This window comes from Ranitomeya imitator, chromosome 1 (assembly GCF_032444005.1).
Source record: "Ranitomeya imitator isolate aRanImi1 chromosome 1, aRanImi1.pri, whole genome shotgun sequence".
Classification (NCBI taxonomy): Eukaryota; Metazoa; Chordata; class Amphibia; order Anura; family Dendrobatidae; genus Ranitomeya; species Ranitomeya imitator.
Genome location: NC_091282.1, coordinates 595,844,938 through 595,863,130, shown reverse-complemented (window position 1 = coordinate 595,863,130; position 18,193 = coordinate 595,844,938). Strand labels below are relative to the sequence as shown.

At 46.2% G+C, this 18,193-nt stretch overlaps 1 protein-coding gene across 1 annotated transcript in view; it reads left to right on the top strand.

The window, feature by feature from the left end:
* Positions 1-1,006: 1,006 nt before the first annotated feature.
* The window catches only part of LOC138680760 (protein S100-A16-like), a 152,667-nt gene continuing 135,480 nt past the window's right edge, over positions 1,007-18,193 (top strand). Inside the window, exon 1 of the mRNA XM_069768034.1 lies at positions 1,007-1,026. The gene's annotated coding sequence lies outside the window, so the exon portion shown is untranslated. The remainder of the gene's footprint in view (positions 1,027-18,193) is intronic.

Genomic DNA, 18,193 nt, shown 5'->3' with positions numbered 1-18,193 from the left:
GTCTTGGTCCGGAGCATTGTGGGCGGCGCCGGTTGATGACGCGTGCGGGTCAGTGACGTCATTGCGACGGAACTGGCTGCGGCGCCATCTTGGATGCCGCCGGCGATGCAATTTCCGGTCGGGCGGGCGGTGACATGCGCCGCTACAGGTGGAAAGGGGTTCCATTAGTGAGGTGTATTATATAAGGCATATTCAGGTCACATAGCAGCATCGCCCCCTGACGAAGCTAACGCGAAACGCGCGTTGGGGCCACCTGGTGGGTTATCCTAGTTGCCTTCTATCTGGGTAAGGATCATGTTTGATTGACTTATAGCGGCTCCTTATATCTGAATGTCCTACTACGGATCTTATTTTGGTCACTCAGTCTGTGCGCAGGGCTGACACCATTTGTACTAGTTTACATCAGCTCGCTAGATTTACATATGAGAACCTTATATTGTGTGGTCCTTGCCCTTATATGTTTACAGCACTATGCACTTTAAAAAATAATTACCGGGCACTAGTTTAACCCATTCAGGTGTTTGTTTTCCATCTATTGCTATCATTCATCTTCCTTGTTATGATTTATATAAAGGTATCACTTGAGAACACCTGTATTTATGTATGTTCCGCATTACGGTTGTTATTTGTGAAATAAAATATATTTATCTATGGACATGAACTCCATTTTTTTCTCTTGTTGCATGCTATTCTGAGGAGTGTCCGTTGTGACAAATAATAGTTAAATATCTCTCTGGGTTGCTCCCCCACTGTGGGGTTGAGCATGGTTGGGATATTTGATAAAATATCTTCATGTTTGATCTTTTTTGGCTATATTGTCCTATCCTATGTAGGGGCAGAGAAAAACAGTGAGGACTTTATCAGAAGCCATAGGCAGTAAGGGACTACAACACCACCGCGCAAGAGGAAGGCTTTTAACTCCAACTGGTAAGAGGACTCTGGATTCGCTTCCAAGCTGGTTGGACTCTTCCTGCCCTGTGATCTGGTACTCTTGACTGCGGTTGCCTGAAGCCTACAGTAAACCAGGTAAAGAGACTGCAAACCTGTGTCCTCATTCTTTTCTTCGCCATTCACCATCTTCCATCTACACACCGGGAGCCCTGGGGATATACTTCACCTGTGAGAAATTATACCATCTAGCTGCTATAACATCACCCCAGAGGACCCCTTAAAGCAGCGTCGGTCCCCACTGACCGAATACCACAGGTGGCGTCATGAACATAAACTTTATTTAAAAACCTCATGTTCAGTATATAAATTTTTGCCTAGCGGCTTTAGATCAAGGTATGATTTTGGGATGTGCGGTTCATGCTCTTTTTTTTCCTTTTTGCAAAGCATAAACTTTATTCAATTTCCCTTTTTACATGGGCGCCCAGGGCCACGGACCAGGTCGCCACCGTGACATCCCCCTGTGAACACCGGACCTGGTACGGGGTACCCCACGGCCCTGGCGGGCGACTCATCTTGGCATCACGAACAGGATGGACCGACCCTGAGAATCGGGTCATGTTACTTGTGAATTGCTGCCAAAACTGCCACCATTATAGCGCCACGAGGAGCGCTGGGAAAGAAAAGTGCACCATCGTGGGCGGGGACTAGTTGCACGGCGCGAAAATAATGGCCGTCCACTCCAAATACTTCTGTACCATGTGGACATGCCCATCAGCAACTGAGATCCGCCTCCAGATCCTGACTGGCGGGAGAAAGAGGAAGAAGAAGCTCCACCCCCGCAGGAGAGAGTGGGAACGAGATGGGGACGCAGCAAGGAATGTGGAGGACGACATGGCGAGCAGCCCGGACCCGGAGAATGGGGTGGATGCCGAGGATTCCCCCAGCCACCAGGATGGAAGCCACGGCGAGCCGTCACCAGCAGTCCTGGAGTTCCTGCAAGCAGAAGTGGAGGAGCTGAACGACCAACTCATGCGGATGCAGCTGAGCGCTGAGACCAGGTGGAAGGCAGCGCTGGAAGAGAAACTGCAGGAGCAGGGTCCCATCCGGTGGCCCCTGATTCCAGCAGAGGAGACCGGCACCGGAGACACCGCAGTAGCAGGTGAGGAAACTGACCCTGCCCGGTAGCCGAGGAACTACTAGGGGGCCCGCTAGCTGCACCACCACGCTATGTATCCAGACCGATTCAGATTCTGGGAGAATGGGACCAGTCCACGTGGATGGAAAGCCATATGAGAGCCTCAATCCAGCCCACCAGTATGCCCAGTGAAATATACGCTGAAAAGACTGTATACCGCTGGGTAAACCCTTGGACCTGTCCCAGATCTAATGGCGTTCCCCAGGACGGAAAGGAAGGAAGGAGAGATCATGGAAGTCCTTAGCTGGGAGGAGTACCAACAGTAGCTCGCCTATAAGTGGGAGGAAAAGGACAAAAGGGATCTATGAGCTAAGGCTCAGGCCTGCAAGGACAAACAAATATACCAGTCCCGGCTGAGGCAGAGCACTGTAGTGGCCTTCAAGCTAAAAAGAGTCTGGGGGTTTCTTAAGGAGCCAGGCCTGTACGCTGAGGTATTCGTCAATAGGAGAGACGTGGAATCCCATCTCAGAGAAGGACACCCGGACAGGGACCTGTACCCAGGGGATACTGTGACTTACACCAGGCATTTTGGTGACAAAAGGTGGTACGCCTTAAACGTCAGAAAACTCAGAGACAATGTTCCAAAAGTAAAGGAAACCAGACCAAAGACACCAGTAGCGCCACCTAGCGTCAAAGTAGCCACAACCACTACTACTCCTACTGTGACACCAGCCTCTAAAGCCATCACTAAAACAGTGTGCACAATAACCACTGAAACAGCTTTGGCAACCTCACCAATCATTACGCGTAGCCAGGCTATGCAAACTCTTATTGCAGGACATGACTTGACTGTACATGAGGATCAAACACATGATGCTTACTTGGCAGCAGACGTAACATTAACTCAAGCTGTTCCCAGGCCAGGAAGCAACCAACGCCAAATATTGCCTTGGAGACAGCCAAAGTTAATAAGAAGAATATGACTGCAAATAGTTAAAAGTTAACTGTTTAAAAGTTTTGTAAACCACTATTTGGGCGCATGGCAGAGCTTGGAAGTGAAGGAGTGCCATTTGACTTTTCAATGCAAAATTGGCTGGAATTGAGATCGGACGCTATGTCGTCTTTTGAGAGCCCCTGATGTGACTAAACAGTGGAAACCCCCCACAAGTGACACCATTTTGAAAAGTAGACCCCCTAAGAAACTTATCTAGATGTGTGGTGAGCACTTTGAACTCCCAAGTGCTTCACAGAAATTTATAATGTAGAGCCGTAAAGATAAAAAATCATATTTTTTTTCACAAAAATGATTTTTTTGCTCCAAATTTTTTATTTTCCAAAGGGTAAAAGGTGAAATTGGACCCCAAAAGCTGAGTACGCTGTTGCCCCATATGTGGGGGGAACCACCGTTTGGGCGCAACGCAGAGCTTGGAAGGGAAGGAGCGCCGTTTTGGAATGCAGACTTTAATGGAATGGTCTGCGGGCATCACGCTGCGTTTGCAGAGCCCCTAATGTACCTAAACAGTAGAAACCCCCACAAGTGACCCCATATTGGAAACTAAACTACCCAAGGAACTTTTCTAGATGTGTTGTGAGAACTTTGAACCCCCAAGTGTTTCACTAAAGTTTATAACGTATAGCCGTGAAAATAAAAAATCATTTTTTTCCACAAAATTTATTTTTTAGCCCCCAATTTTGTATTTTTCCAAAGGTAACAGGCAACACTGGACTCCAAAAGTTGTTGTCCAATTTATCCTGAGTATGCTGATACCCCATATGTGGGAGAAAACTACTGTTTGGGCACACATCGGGGCTCGGAAGGGAAGTAGTGATGTTTTGGAATGCAGACTTTGATGGAATGGTCTGCGGGCATCATGCTCCATTTGCAGAGCGCCTGATATGCCTAGACAGTAAAAATAAACACAAGTGAAATTACTTTGGAAACTACACCCCCCAAGGAACTTATCTAGATGTGTTGTGAGAACTTTGAACCCCCAAGTGTTTCACTAAAGTTTACATCGCAGAGCCGTGAAAATAAAAAAAAAAATTTTTTTCACGAAAATGATTTTTTAGCTCCCATATTTTTATTTTCGCAAAAGTTGTTGTCCAATTTGTCCTGAGTACGCTGATACCCCATATGTGGGGGGGATCCACTGTTTGGGCGCATGGCAGAGTTCGGAAAGGAAGGAGCGCCATTTTACTTTTCAACGCAGAATTGGCTGGAATTGAGCTCGGATGCCATGTCGCGTTTGGAGAGCCCCTGATGTGCCTAAATAGTGGAAACCCCCCAATTCTAATTCCAACCTTAACTCCAACACACCCCTAACCCTAATCCCAACAATAACTCTAACTACACCCCTAACCCGAACACACCCCTAACTCTAATCTCAACCCTAACCATAACCCTGACCACACTCCTAACCCCAATACACCCCTAACCTTAATCCCAGCCCTAATCCCAAACCTAACATAACCCTAACCACACCCCTAACCCTGACACATCCCTAACCCTAATCCCAACCCTAACCCCAACCGTAAACATAATACAAACCCTAACTCCAACTTTAGCCCTAACCCTAACTTTAGCCCCAACCCTAACCCTAACTTTAGCCCGAACCCTAACACTAACCCTAATGGGAAAATGGAAATAAATACTTTTTTTTAGTTTTATTATTTTTCCCTAACTAAGGGGGTGATAAAGGGGGGTTTGATTTACTTTTATAGCAGGTTTTTATAACGGGTTTCCATGTTTGGCAGCTGTCACATGGTAAAAGACACTATTGCAAAAAATAGTTTTTGCATCACCACATTTTGAGAGCTATAATTTATCCATATTTTGGCCCACAGAATCATGTGAGGTCTTGTTTTTTGCGGGATGAGTTGACGTTTTTATTGGTACCATTTTTGAGCACATGACATTTTTTGATTGCTTTTTATTCTGATTTTTGGGAGGCAGAATGAATAAAAAACAGCAATTCCTGAATTTCTATCGGGGGGGGGGGGGGGGGGAGGGCGTTTATACCGTTCAGCGTGTGGTAAAATTAATAAAGCAGTTTTATTCTTTGGGTCAGTACGATACCTCATTTATATATTTTTTTTATGTTTCTGCGCTTTTACACAATAAATACTATTTTATATAAAAAATAATTGTTTTTGCATCGCTTTATTCTGAGAGCTATAACTTTTTTATTTTTCTGCTGATGATATTATATGGTGCCTTTTTTTTGCGGGACAAGATCTTTTTTATCGCGTTTTTTGCACTTTTTGTTCGGCAGTATGATGATAAAGCATTGTTTTTTGTCTCGATTTTTATTTATTGTTTTTACTGTGCTCACTGAAGGGGTTAACTAGTGGGATAGTTTTATAGAGCGGGTCATTATGGACACGGCGATACTAAATATGTGTACTTTATTTTTTTTTTATTTACATAAATAAATTGATTTTTTGGAAAACATTTATTTATTTTTTCTTTATTTGGGGATTTTTATTATACATTCTATTTTTTTAACTTTATAACATTGTCCCAGGTTGGGATATTACTATATAAAGTCATATCACTGATCTGACACTTTGCATAGTACTGAGTCAGATCAGAGATCTGACAGGCACTGCAGGAGGCTTGCCGGCACCTACTCGCAGCAGGCGCTGGCAAGCCACCTCAGTGAAGGACCAGGAAGGAGCCCCACGGCCATTTTGCATCCAAGGTCTCCATGGAGACCACCACAACAACGTGATTGCATCACGTTGTTATGGGAGAGCGCAGGGAGCCCACTCTCTGCGCGATTGTTCTCTGTGCCGCTGTCACCACTGACAGCAGCATCAGAGGGGTTAAATGCCCACAATCGGCACTAGCGCCGATCGTGGGCATTGCTGCGGGGTGTCAGCTGTCACATACAGCTGACACCAACACGCGAACGCCGTGGTGCTCACCGCGAGACCGCGCGATCGTGCTAGTACGGCGGTTTGTGGGAACGCAATTCCCGCAGAGCAGTACTAGTACGGCGCATGTCAGGAATGGGGTTCAAACATATCAAATGTTTAGAAATTTCACTGTGCCTAATAATTTGGAACAGTGCATTTTGAGGTTTTATTCATTTTGGAGATTAAACTGGGAGGTTTATTCCATAGAATTCGATGTATAATCTAACGGGTGATGACTTTTATTAGACTGACTGTCATTTTCACCGACCATTTAGGAAAATCCGAGAAAAATATAATTTGCATAATAATTTGGAGCATGGTGTAATATACACCTGTTTATATGGGATATGTTTTAATTCTATTCTCTACATATATTTCATCTCCATTCCCCACATATCAGGTGCAGGGAATATAATATACACCTGTTTATATGGGATATGTGTTCATTCTATTCTCTACATATATTTCATCTTCATTCCCCACCTATCAGGTGCAGGGAATATAATATTCACCTGTTTATATGGGATATGTGTTCATTCTCTTATTATCTACATATATTTCATGTTCATTCCCCACCTATCAGGCTCAGGGAATATAATATATACCTGTTTATATGGGATATGTGTTCATTCTCTTATTATCTACATATATTTCATCTTCATTCCCCACGTATCAGGCACAGGGAATATAATATACACCTGTTTATATGGGATATGTGTTCATTCTCTTATTATCTACATATATTTCATCTTCATTCCCCACGTATCAGGCACAGGGAATATAATATACACCTGCTTATATGGGATATGTGTTCATTCTCCTATTCTCTACATATATTTCACGTTCATTCCCCACCTATCAGGCTCAGGGAATATAATATACACCTGTTTATATGGGATATGTGTTCATTCTCCTATTATCAACATATATTTCATGTTCATTCCCCACGTATCAGGCACAGGGAATATAATGCACGGGGTAGAAAACAGCTGACTGCACCACCGCTCCACCAGACCAAGAACACGCCAGACTTTCAAACTGCAGCCAGCCCGCAGACTTCGGGTGCTGAAGCCAGAAGAGCGACCATCATCGATATTGAAGTGTAGAAAAATTGGCAGCACTCACCAGTCTTCACAAACAGGTACTTTATTGTTGCATATCTTCACGGCACGGGGGTGTATATACAAAAGAAAGTGACAGCCGAACGACGGCCGTTTCGCGCCCACCTGGCGCTTCAACGGGTTCAATGAGTACACGGATGTGACGCCTGAAGTAGCGCCCAATACTAGCGCTCCTCCCCACGCCAACCTCCGTGCTCCCACGGTACAAAAAACTTGTTAAAAACAATTAAAATCAATACCTATAGTTACCGGCATGAACAATAACCTATATAGTTAGTATGTATTACAACGTCTTAGAATTTCGCACAGCACAATCTACTCACTAAATCAATCATAGTATTAAACCCATGGTGAACAGCTCAGATCCTCACCTAATAATGAGGCCATTTTCAATTTTCCATACATATTGGCTGAACATGGCATAGCATACCGTGCCGGAGATATTGATCTCAGGTCTCCCGTATTAACTCCTACGGGCTCACGTACGGTCTGTGTTCTAACCCAAAGCTGTATACCACTCACAGAAATATTGACATATCTACTTTATCATTGAGCCCCGCAGGGCCCGTGGCTCCTGTCCGCATAATCCACATTGCTTCGCATCTTAATAAGTCATTATGATGGTCACCCCCTCTTATAGGAATCTGTTCTATACCTGCGAATGTCATTACCTCCGCATTTCCTCCATGTTCCTCACGCAAGTGGCCAATGAGTCTAGGTACTCCCTTCCCTTGTGGTGACAGATCGACAGTGCTCTCTAAATTGCACATATAGGCACCTGATGGTCTTACCCAAATAGTATCGTCCACACGGGCACCACACTACATAAACCACATTTTTCGTTTGACATGTGATGAACTGCATCACCTTATGTTCGACTGGCCCAATATTCAAAATCCTATCCGTCACATGTTGTTTACAAAATGTGCAATGTCTGCACCGGAAATTCCCCATCGGGGTATTACGTCCCAACCAATTATCAATCCTATTGTCTACAACTCGATTTTGTACCAATATATCTCTTAATCTGGTACTCCTGCTATTTGAAATTAAGGGGCCCTTGGCTATCACATCAGCTAATTCCTTATCCCTATCCAGTAAATGCCAGTTTTTTCTGATAGCGGACCTGATTTGTCGGTCCATGTGGCCATATTGGAAACAGAACGTGAATCTTTTACCCATGGGGTTCTGTGCCCTACTCGCTCTTTGATCTCTGCTGCTCATTTTCTCACATGCATCTTGCCAAATGTGGTCTGGATACCCTCTGTATTTCAATCTCTGTTCCAATTCCAACGTTTGTACCTCAAAGCCCTCTCGTGTGCTGTTAGCCCTACTGGTTCGTACTAGTTGACCATAGGGTAGAGACCGCTTCGTATGACCCGGGTGATAGCTATTAAAGTGCATCAGTGCATTAGTGGAGACTGGTTTGCGGTACAGAGAGGTGTTAACCTCCCCATCTACTACATCAACCGACACATCCAAAAATTCTAAATGTGATCCTCCAAACATAGACGTAAAAGCCATACCCATGGTGTTGTAATTTAGGTAGGAAACAAAATGTCCAAAAGAGTCCTGCGACCCATCCCACACAAAAAACATATCATCGACGTACCGTAGGTACATCCTGATATGCTTGAGATAGGGATTCTGTTGGGAATACATGTATATCTCCTCAAAATAGCCTAAATACAAATTAGCGAAAGTGCAAGCTGCCGGAGTCCCCATTGCCGTACCGAATGTCTGCAGGTACCAGCGGTCCAAAAACATAAATGCATTATGCGTCAAGATGAAACTAAGGCTATCGCATGTAAACCCTATACTGTCGCACCCCATGCCTGTGGTGTCTAGAATGTGGCGTACAGATTTAACTCCCAATTCTTGCGGAATCCGCGTGTAGAGATTAACTACATCTATTGACGCCAACTGAAAAGTTGGCTGCCAAGTGAGTGAACGGACATGCTGCAAAAAGGCACTAGTATCCTTAATGTATGCCGGTATGTGTACTAACAGGGGACCTAGCAGCCAATCTATATTCCTCGAGAGTGGTTCTGTGAGGGATCCCACCCCTGACACTATCGGTCGGCCCGGTGGTTCATTGATAGACTTATGTATTTTAGGGACATGGTACCAATGCGGCTTATTGGGGAACTCCGGCAGCCACGGGCCCTGCGGGGCTCAATGATAAAGTAGATATGTCAATATTTCTGTGAGTGGTATACAGCTTACAGCTTTGGGTTAGAACACAGACCGTACTTGAGCCCGTAGGAGTTAATATGGGAGACCTGAGAGCAATATCTCCGGCACGCTATGCTATGCCATGTTCAGCCAATATGTATGGAAAATTGAAACAGGCCTCATTATTAGGTGAGGATCTGAGCTGTTCGCCATGGGTTTAATACTATGGTTGATTTAGTGAGTAGATTGTGCTGTGCGAAATTCTAAGACGTTGTAATACATACTAACTATATAGGTTATTGTTCATGCCGGTAACTATAGGTATTGATTTTAATTGTTTTTAATAAGTTTTTTTGTACCGTGGGAGCATGGAGGTTGGCGTGGGGAGGAGCGCTAGTATCGGGCGCTACTTCAGGCGTCACATCTGTGTACTCATTGAACCCGTTGAAGCGCCAGGTGGGCGTGAAACGGCCGTCGTTCGGCTGTCACTTTCTTTTGTATATACACCCCCGTGCCGTGAAGATATGCTACAATAAAGTACCTGTTTGTGAAGACTGGTGAGGCCTGCCAATTTTTCTACACTTCAATATCGATGATGGTCGCTTTTCTGGCTTCAGCACCCGAAGTCTGCGGGCTGGCTGCAGTTTGAAAGTCTGGCGTGTTCTTGGTCTGGTGGAGCGGTGGTGCAGTCAGCTGTTTTCTACCCCGTGCATTGTAATAAGGACTGTTTTTGACTTGGCACACCGCGAGATCGCTGAACCGCAGCAAACGTGTACTTGTGGTACATTGAGATCGACTAGTAACGATCATGCAGGCAGAAGCCGGACCCGTGCGCACAGGTTTACAAGCCGGCCGGGTGGATGTGGATAATTATTTTAAAGAATGTGAACAAGCCGATGAGGTACACACCTTGAGTACGAAGGCATTGGAACATAAACTGTTTAATTTACCTGAAAGAGAGGTGAAATTGTTCTGGACAAACAACTCCTTAACCTCGTACGTTGATAGTGGGAGGGTCTCACGGGGATTGAGGGTGTGGAAGGATATATCACACTTCTCCAATGATCCTGGTTTTCAGACACAGTGGGAGCAGATCATGCTAAAATGTTCGCAGGAGTTGTTATCGTTGGTGTTAAAATCGAACATCCAGAATTATGAGTCTATTGAGACCGATATTCAGAAAACACAGACAGAATTGCAAACTAGACTCACAGACAGTCAATGGATCCAACTAAACAAGAAGTTGGAGACAAAACTTATCCCTATACAGGCTGATATAAAGCAAAAAAAGCGTGACAAGTTCATACGGGACAAAAAAGACTTTGAACTTGGTCAGGTCTTCACGTGGAATAAGCAACCGAAAGCTGAAGGGAAATTCAGTTATAATAATGATAAACCTGGTCGGCAGAAAAGGAGGTCTTGGAGACGTAACACCTATCAGAGAAGAGATTATGTCACCACTGAGTCAGACTCCAGTCAGAGTGAGGGGGCTACGACCTCAGGGGGTCTGACAGAGGGTTCCATTCCAGCAGGCACCTCTATGATGGATCTCCCTTTAGGAGAAGAAGGACACGCCGAGGAGGCAAGAGGAAAAAGATCGGTGCAAGAACGCAAAAGGAAATACGTATCGTGGAGGCAAAGGAGATGAATGAACTCCATGCGCAACACATAGTTAACCTGACTGACCACACATTAAATTCTGCTCACCTTTCTTTGCTTGCTAAGGGTTTGAATTATTACATTCCCAAAGAATTCGACTTGGCGGAGTTCAAAATTGACCTATTTAAATCTATTCGCAAAATTCACTTATATAAACAGTTTCGTAATGTTCCTCCAACCCAACAGACCCTAGAGGGTGAACGACCATGTGGGATCGGACCCTTGGGTTTCATGGCGGGGGTAGGGTTGCACACACTGGCGGACACCTACAATGAGGCAGAGGCATTGTTGAGTCTGACGGAAGAGGGACATCATGGCCCCGGGTGCCATACGACACCTACTACACCATTCACAGGGGGGGTTGCATCCAGGTACATGCCCCCAGTGTCCCCCGGGAATGTTATAGATTTATTTGAAACACAGGTCATTAAAGACGTAGAGTCCCTCATTTATCCTAAAGCACCAATGAATCTCACGGCGGAAGAGAATAAGGCCTTGCAAGAAATAAGGGGATGGAGGGACACCGTAGTTCGGCCCACGGACAAGGGGGGCAAAACGGTTTTGATACCTAAGGATATGTACATCAGGGAGGCCTATAGACAATTGGCCGACGAAAACACCTATAGGAGGCTACAGGGTGACCCCACCAATAAATTTAAAAGTGAATTAAGAACACTACTCAGAAAAGCGGTAGAGACTAATGTCCTGTCTATTGGCAGAGAGTAAAATTTGCTGCCGGAGTTCCCCAATAAGCCGCATTGGTACCATGTCCCTAAAATACATAAGGCTATCAATGAACCACCGGGCCGACCGATAGTGTCGGGGGTGGGATCCCTCACAGAACCACTCTCGAGGAATATAGATTGGCTGCTATGTCCCCTGTTAGTACACATACCGGCATACATTAAGGATACTAGTGCCTTTTTGCAGCATGTCCGTTCACTCACTTGGCAGCCAACTTTTCAGTTGGCGTCAATAGATGTAGTTAATCTCTACACGCGGATTCCGCAAGAATTGGGAGTTAAATCTGTACGCCACATTCTAGACACCACAGGCATGGGGTGCGACACTATAGGGTTTATATGCGATAGCCTTAGTTTCATCTTGACGCATAATGCATTTATGTTTTTGGACCGCTGGTACCTGCAGACAGTCGGTACGGCAATGGGGACTCCGGCAGCTTGCACTTTCGCTAATTTGTATTTAGGCTATTTTGAGGAGATATACATGTATTCCCAACAGAATCCCTATCTCAAGCATATCAGGATGTACCTACGGTACGTCGATGATATGTTTTTTGTGTGGGATGGGTCGCAGGACTCTTTTGGACATTTTGTTTCCTACCTAAATGACAACACCATGGGTATGGCTTTTACGTCTATGTTTGGAGGATCACATTTAGAATTTTTGGATGTGTCGGTTGATGTAGTAGATGGGGAGGTTAACACCTCTCTGTACCGCAAACCAGTCTCCACTAATGCACTGATGCACTTTAATAGCTATCACCCGGGTCATACGAAGCGGTCTCTACCCTATGGTCAACTAGTACGAACCAGTAGGGCTAACAGCACACGAGAGGGCTTTGAGGTACAAACGTTGGAATTGGAACAGAGATTGAAATACAGAGGGTATCCAGACCACATTTGGCAAGATGCATGTGAGAAAATGACGGTGTCCGCACTGGCAGATCTTAAGACTATCCCCCGCCACTTCAAGTTGCATCACAATTGCAATGAGAAATTGCTTGCGGTACGGGGGATTGATGTACTTCATTTGGGCATCAGAGGTGGGGACAATAAGAAAAGATTAGCACAGATCGAGACGAAGTGGATCGCTATCCTCGATACTGTGACCCCTAAGGGCCTTAATGAGTCCCTTAGTTTTGCTCCCTACCTCTAGCCTCTATATGATTTTCTCCTGGTGTGATGTTTTCCATCATATGAGTTTCGTGTTCCACCGGTGTTTTTCTTCTTTTGATTTTAATTTGTTTTTAATTCCTTTTTATCCTTTTTCTATCTAGTATCCTATATTATGTGAGCCCTGCCTGTGGCTTTCCCAGCTCTGAGCTGTGTTCACCCCTTTACAAACATCGCCAAGTGACAACCAGATTTGCATCTACATGGATCACAGGATTTCCGACAACCATGCACATTGCCTATGGAGACCATGGAGCACAAGTGACATTGCCTTGGCCTCTGGGCGGATTGGACTATTATTGTATATCCTGTGTTCATTATGTGATGCATGCTATTATAATGGTGTACACATTGTGCTGTATGTGTACCTATGGCGCAGTGGGGTTTTCTGGCTCTGGTCACCTTATCTTTGGGTCTATGTATCCCCTTTGTTTATTTTTGTCTGACACGCCTCTCCTGCGGCGGTGCGCATCGCTCTGCAGGTGGGCGGCCTTGGTATGTGGGCCGGCGTCCACTTCGTCCAGCGTGCGGTCATTGGTGCTTTTTCACCTGACCTCCGCGCTGGGCTGGGCGCCAGGTCCTCCTGCCTGGCCTGCTCGCCGCAGCGCGCATGCGCCGCTAGCGCCGCTTGGATTGGCCAACTTGTAACAGGTGACCTAGCCTGGGGAGGTTATAGGCAGGTCCTACTCTGCCTTACGTTACACTCCCCTTGAGGAAGCGGCGTGTTTACGCCGCGAAACGCGCGTCGGGGCGTCTACACCGGCGGGACCCCCTCATCCTCCTCCCCTTACGGACACTAGGTGAGCACCGGGCGTCTTTTCAATACTTGCGCCTACAATAGGCCGTCTTTTTCGGCCGTGCTACACTCTGGCTGTGTATCTTTTATGGGTGCCAGAGATAACGGTGGCTCTTGGTCACACAGTACTATCTTTTTTACTTTTTATATATGACATGGTGTGATGTGGCGGGGTCCATAAGTGGTGGTATAGACGTTTCATCTAGCCCTTTACATTTAATGCCACCCATCTGTCTAAGCATTTTTTGCTCTCGGTCTGTGTGTCCGTTGCTCCTATTCAATTAGTGCTGTTGCACGGTCACCTGTGCAGGTGCCCCCCTGATGTTCATTACGTCCATCTGTTCACTCCATTGTTTTTTGGGGGGTGGGATGGGGGTTTTCTCCTTCCCCTTTTTCATGCTGTATTGTGGTGATACTACTATGTATTTATATTCATGTCCTATACCTCTCTTTTAAAGGTTTTGTATAAATAAAAGTTGGTCATTTTTACAATTGACTATATGCTCCTATTTCTCCATTTTTTTCATATTTGATATTTGGAGCGTTTATACTGGATCTGGGGGATCATTGTGTATACGTGTTCTTTCTTTTTCCCAGATCCTGGCTATTATGTATTTGGCATTCTGGTTGATATTAACTATTTCTGTGTGTTTCACAGCTGTTGTCGTTAATACTATGGATTTCCGTGCACGCGACCGTACTTGGCGCGCACAACTCAATGAGGTATTCCATGACGGCATTGAAGGGGGGAGTGATGGACCCACCAGAGAGTTACAAGAGGTCATCACACAATTTAAAGATCTGTTACGCAAACGGACGCGTATTTGGTGGAATCACGAATTCCTCGATAAATACATCCAAAAGGACCTTATTCCGAGGGGACTGCGCATTCAGGTCTTTCCCTCTTTCCCGGTTGATGATGAGGAGTTTAGGGGGAAATGGGAGGACCTCACTAACACCTGTTCTAAAGGATTCATGGTCCTTTTGAAACAAACCAATCAAAAATCACTAGAGTTAATCGAGACAGAGATTGATGGGTTGCAGGCTACATTACACAAGGACATGACGGGCGATGCTTTAAAAAAACTAAATGATGAGGTGGATGTGGAGCTTCAAAGATGGGCTAAAGACATTCAGACCATGAAAGCCAAAAAATTCCAGCGTGATATTCAAGATAAACAACACTCTAGGGTGTACAGGTGGCAGAATCCGTCTGGACGCGCCCGGTTTAGATCCCGCAATGGCTTCCATTCAAGATCCAGATCCACCTCTACCCGCTCAAATAGGTCCACGTGTGATGAGGATGCCGTTTCTACTTCTCAGCCCATTGGTCCAGTCACTTCAGGACCTGGTGATAAAAGAATGGCCACAAGACAGTATAATAAGACACAGACCTCCGGAGGGAGGATTGCCCAGGTTGGTACGCAGGGACATTTGCAGGTGCTTAATCTTTCTAATCATACCCTCTCTGAGGACCAGATAGATGTTCTCAGCAGAGGTCTCACCTTTTCTCCCACCAACTCTTTCAATTATTTTGCAGCGATGAAGGATTTGCATTTATTTTCCCGTAAACTCATCCTCAAGAAACTCCATGCTGGCAGAGATCCGTATATTGGGATGAGTGATATTGAGAGGGAGACTCTTCGTGATTTGGAGGACTTGCTTGAGGAACAGCAAACATCCGACGTAAGTAAATTTCCTTCGTCCACCCGTTCCAGATCGACCAGGTTTCCCCCCTTGTCCTTATCCCCTGCAATAGAGGTCTTCACCAAATTGGTCGATGAAGACCTCAAGAAATTGTCTGTACGTCGAACGTTTGACAATCTTACTTCTAGGCAACGTCTAGCCATTCAACAACTAAAATCTATGAAGGACGTTGTCTTTAAGCAGGCGGACAAGGGGGGGAACGTGGTGATCTGGCCGTGTGTTAAATATGAGCGGGAAGTTTTCCGGCAGCTCAAAGATTCTAATACTTACCTCAAGCTGTCCTCCAATCCCACGGCCCCTTTTCTACGGGAGCTGCAGAATATTTTGATTGGTGCCCTTGATGCCAACGTGATTACTAAACAGGTCTTTGAGGGTCTGTTGACAAAATCACCAAGGGTCCCAACCTTCTACTTGTTGCCTAAGATCCACAAGGATGCCCTTGACCCACCAGGGCGTCCCATCGTGTCTGGGATTGACAGCATTTGTGAACCTGTCTGTCGCTTCATCGACTACTACCTCAAACCATTAGTCGAAACTTTACCGTCATTCATTAAAGACACGACGGACGTCCTGTCTCGGGTCGACGGCATCCTTGTGGATGAGGGCACCATTTTTGTGACGGCCGACGTCGAGAGTTTGTATACTTGCATAGATCACTCTGATGGTTTGGCGGCTGTCCGCCGCTTCCTGGGGGCCTCCGATCTGGGCAGCCCTTTATGTGAGCTGATCCTCGAGCTGGTGGGCTATATCCTCACCCACAATTTTTTCGTCTTTAAAAATACCTTTTATCTTCAAAAGCGGGGCACAGCCATGGGCGCGGCGTGTGCGCCCTCGTATGCCAACCTCTTCCTTGGCGCCTGGGAGAGGGAGGTTTTTGGCGACGGGGGCCCACCGCTTGCTGCCCATGTGCTGTGCTGGCTTCGCTATATCGACGACGTCCTGTTTTTGTGGGGGGGATCTGCCCACCAGCTGGAGGAATTTATGATTAGTCTCAATAACAACCCATTTAATATACGGTTGACGTACAATTGCAGTGATACCACGGTCGACTTCTTGGATGTCCGTCTGGAGGTCGATGGTGACCGGCGCATCCAGACGGATGTGTACAGGAAGCCGACCGCCGTCAATTCTCTATTACACGCTTCTTCTGCTCATTATCCGGCCACTATTAGGGCTGTCCCGGTCGGTCAATTCCTCAGGATGCGGCGGATTTGTTCTACGGATGCACGCTTTGAGTCACAAGCCGCTGATCTTAAGGAAAGATTTGTGGCCCGGGGATATAGTCGCAGATCCATCAAGGCTGCATACGACCGGGCCCGCAATACACCACGTAGTGATCTTTTGCATCCAAACTCTCGACGTCGGTCGGTGGGTGGTGATGAGCGTATTAGGTTCATCTCCACCTACAACCATGAATGGGAGAGTATGAGGGCCATTTTGAAAAAACATTGGCCGGTCCTTCAGGTGGAGTCTTCCCTGCGTGCTGCCCTGGGCTCCTTTCCTCTTATGACCCCTAGGAGAGGGACCAATCTTAGCAATTTATTGGTGCGGAGCCATTATACCCCAATTTCGGATAGAAACTTATTTGGTTCTAGTGGTCCTCGTCCTGGATGCGTTCCGTGCGGGCACTGTCTTGCCTGCGCCAATGTCTTGCGCTGCTCTGACTTTACTTCAAGCGATGGTTCTAAAACATACCAAATTAAACAACGTATATCCTGTGGTTCTAGCAATGTCATATATTATGCGACGTGCCCATGTCCCAGGATATACGTTGGTCTTACCACGCGTGAACTTAGAGTCCGTATACGAGAGCATGTGCGGGACATTGGCGCGGCCAGGACGGTGTCCGCACTGGCAGATCTTAAGACTATCCCCCGCCACTTCAAGTTGCATCACAATTGCAATGAGAAATTGCTTGCGGTACGGGGGATTGATGTACTTCATTTGGGCATCAGAGGTGGGGACAATAAGAAAAGATTAGCACAGATCGAGACGAAGTGGATCGCTATCCTCGATACTGTGACCCCTAAGGGCCTTAATGAGTCCCTTAGTTTTGCTCCCTACCTCTAGCCTCTATATGATTTTCTCCTGGTGTGATGTTTTCCATCATATGAGTTTCGTGTTCCACCGGTGTTTTTCTTCTTTTGATTTTAATTTGTTTTTAATTCCTTTTTATCCTTTTTCTATCTAGTATCCTATATTATGTGAGCCCTGCCTGTGGCTTTCCCAGCTCTGAGCTGTGTTCACCCCTTTACAAACATCGCCAAGTGACAACCAGATTTGCATCTACATGGATCACAGGATTTCCGACAACCATGCACATTGCCTATGGAGACCATGGAGCACAAGTGACATTGCCTTGGCCTCTGGGCGGATTGGACTATTATTGTATATCCTGTGTTCATTATGTGATGCATGCTATTATAATGGTGTACACATTGTGCTGTATGTGTACCTATGGCGCAGTGGGGTTTTCTGGCTCTGGTCACCTTATCTTTGGGTCTATGTATCCCCTTTGTTTATTTTTGTCTGACACGCCTCTCCTGCGGCGGTGCGCATCGCTCTGCAGGTGGGCGGCCTTGGTATGTGGGCCGGCGTCCACTTCGTCCAGCGTGCGGTCATTGGTGCTTTTTCACCTGACCTCCGCGCTGGGCTGGGCGCCAGGTCCTCCTGCCTGGCCTGCTCGCCGCAGCGCGCATGCGCCGCTAGCGCCGCTTGGATTGGCCAACTTGTAACAGGTGACCTAGCCTGGGGAGGTTATAGGCAGGTCCTACTCTGCCTTACGTTACACTCCCCTTGAGGAAGCGGCGTGTTTACGCCGCGAAACGCGCGTCGGGGCGTCTACACCGGCGGGACCCCCTCATCCTCCTCCCCT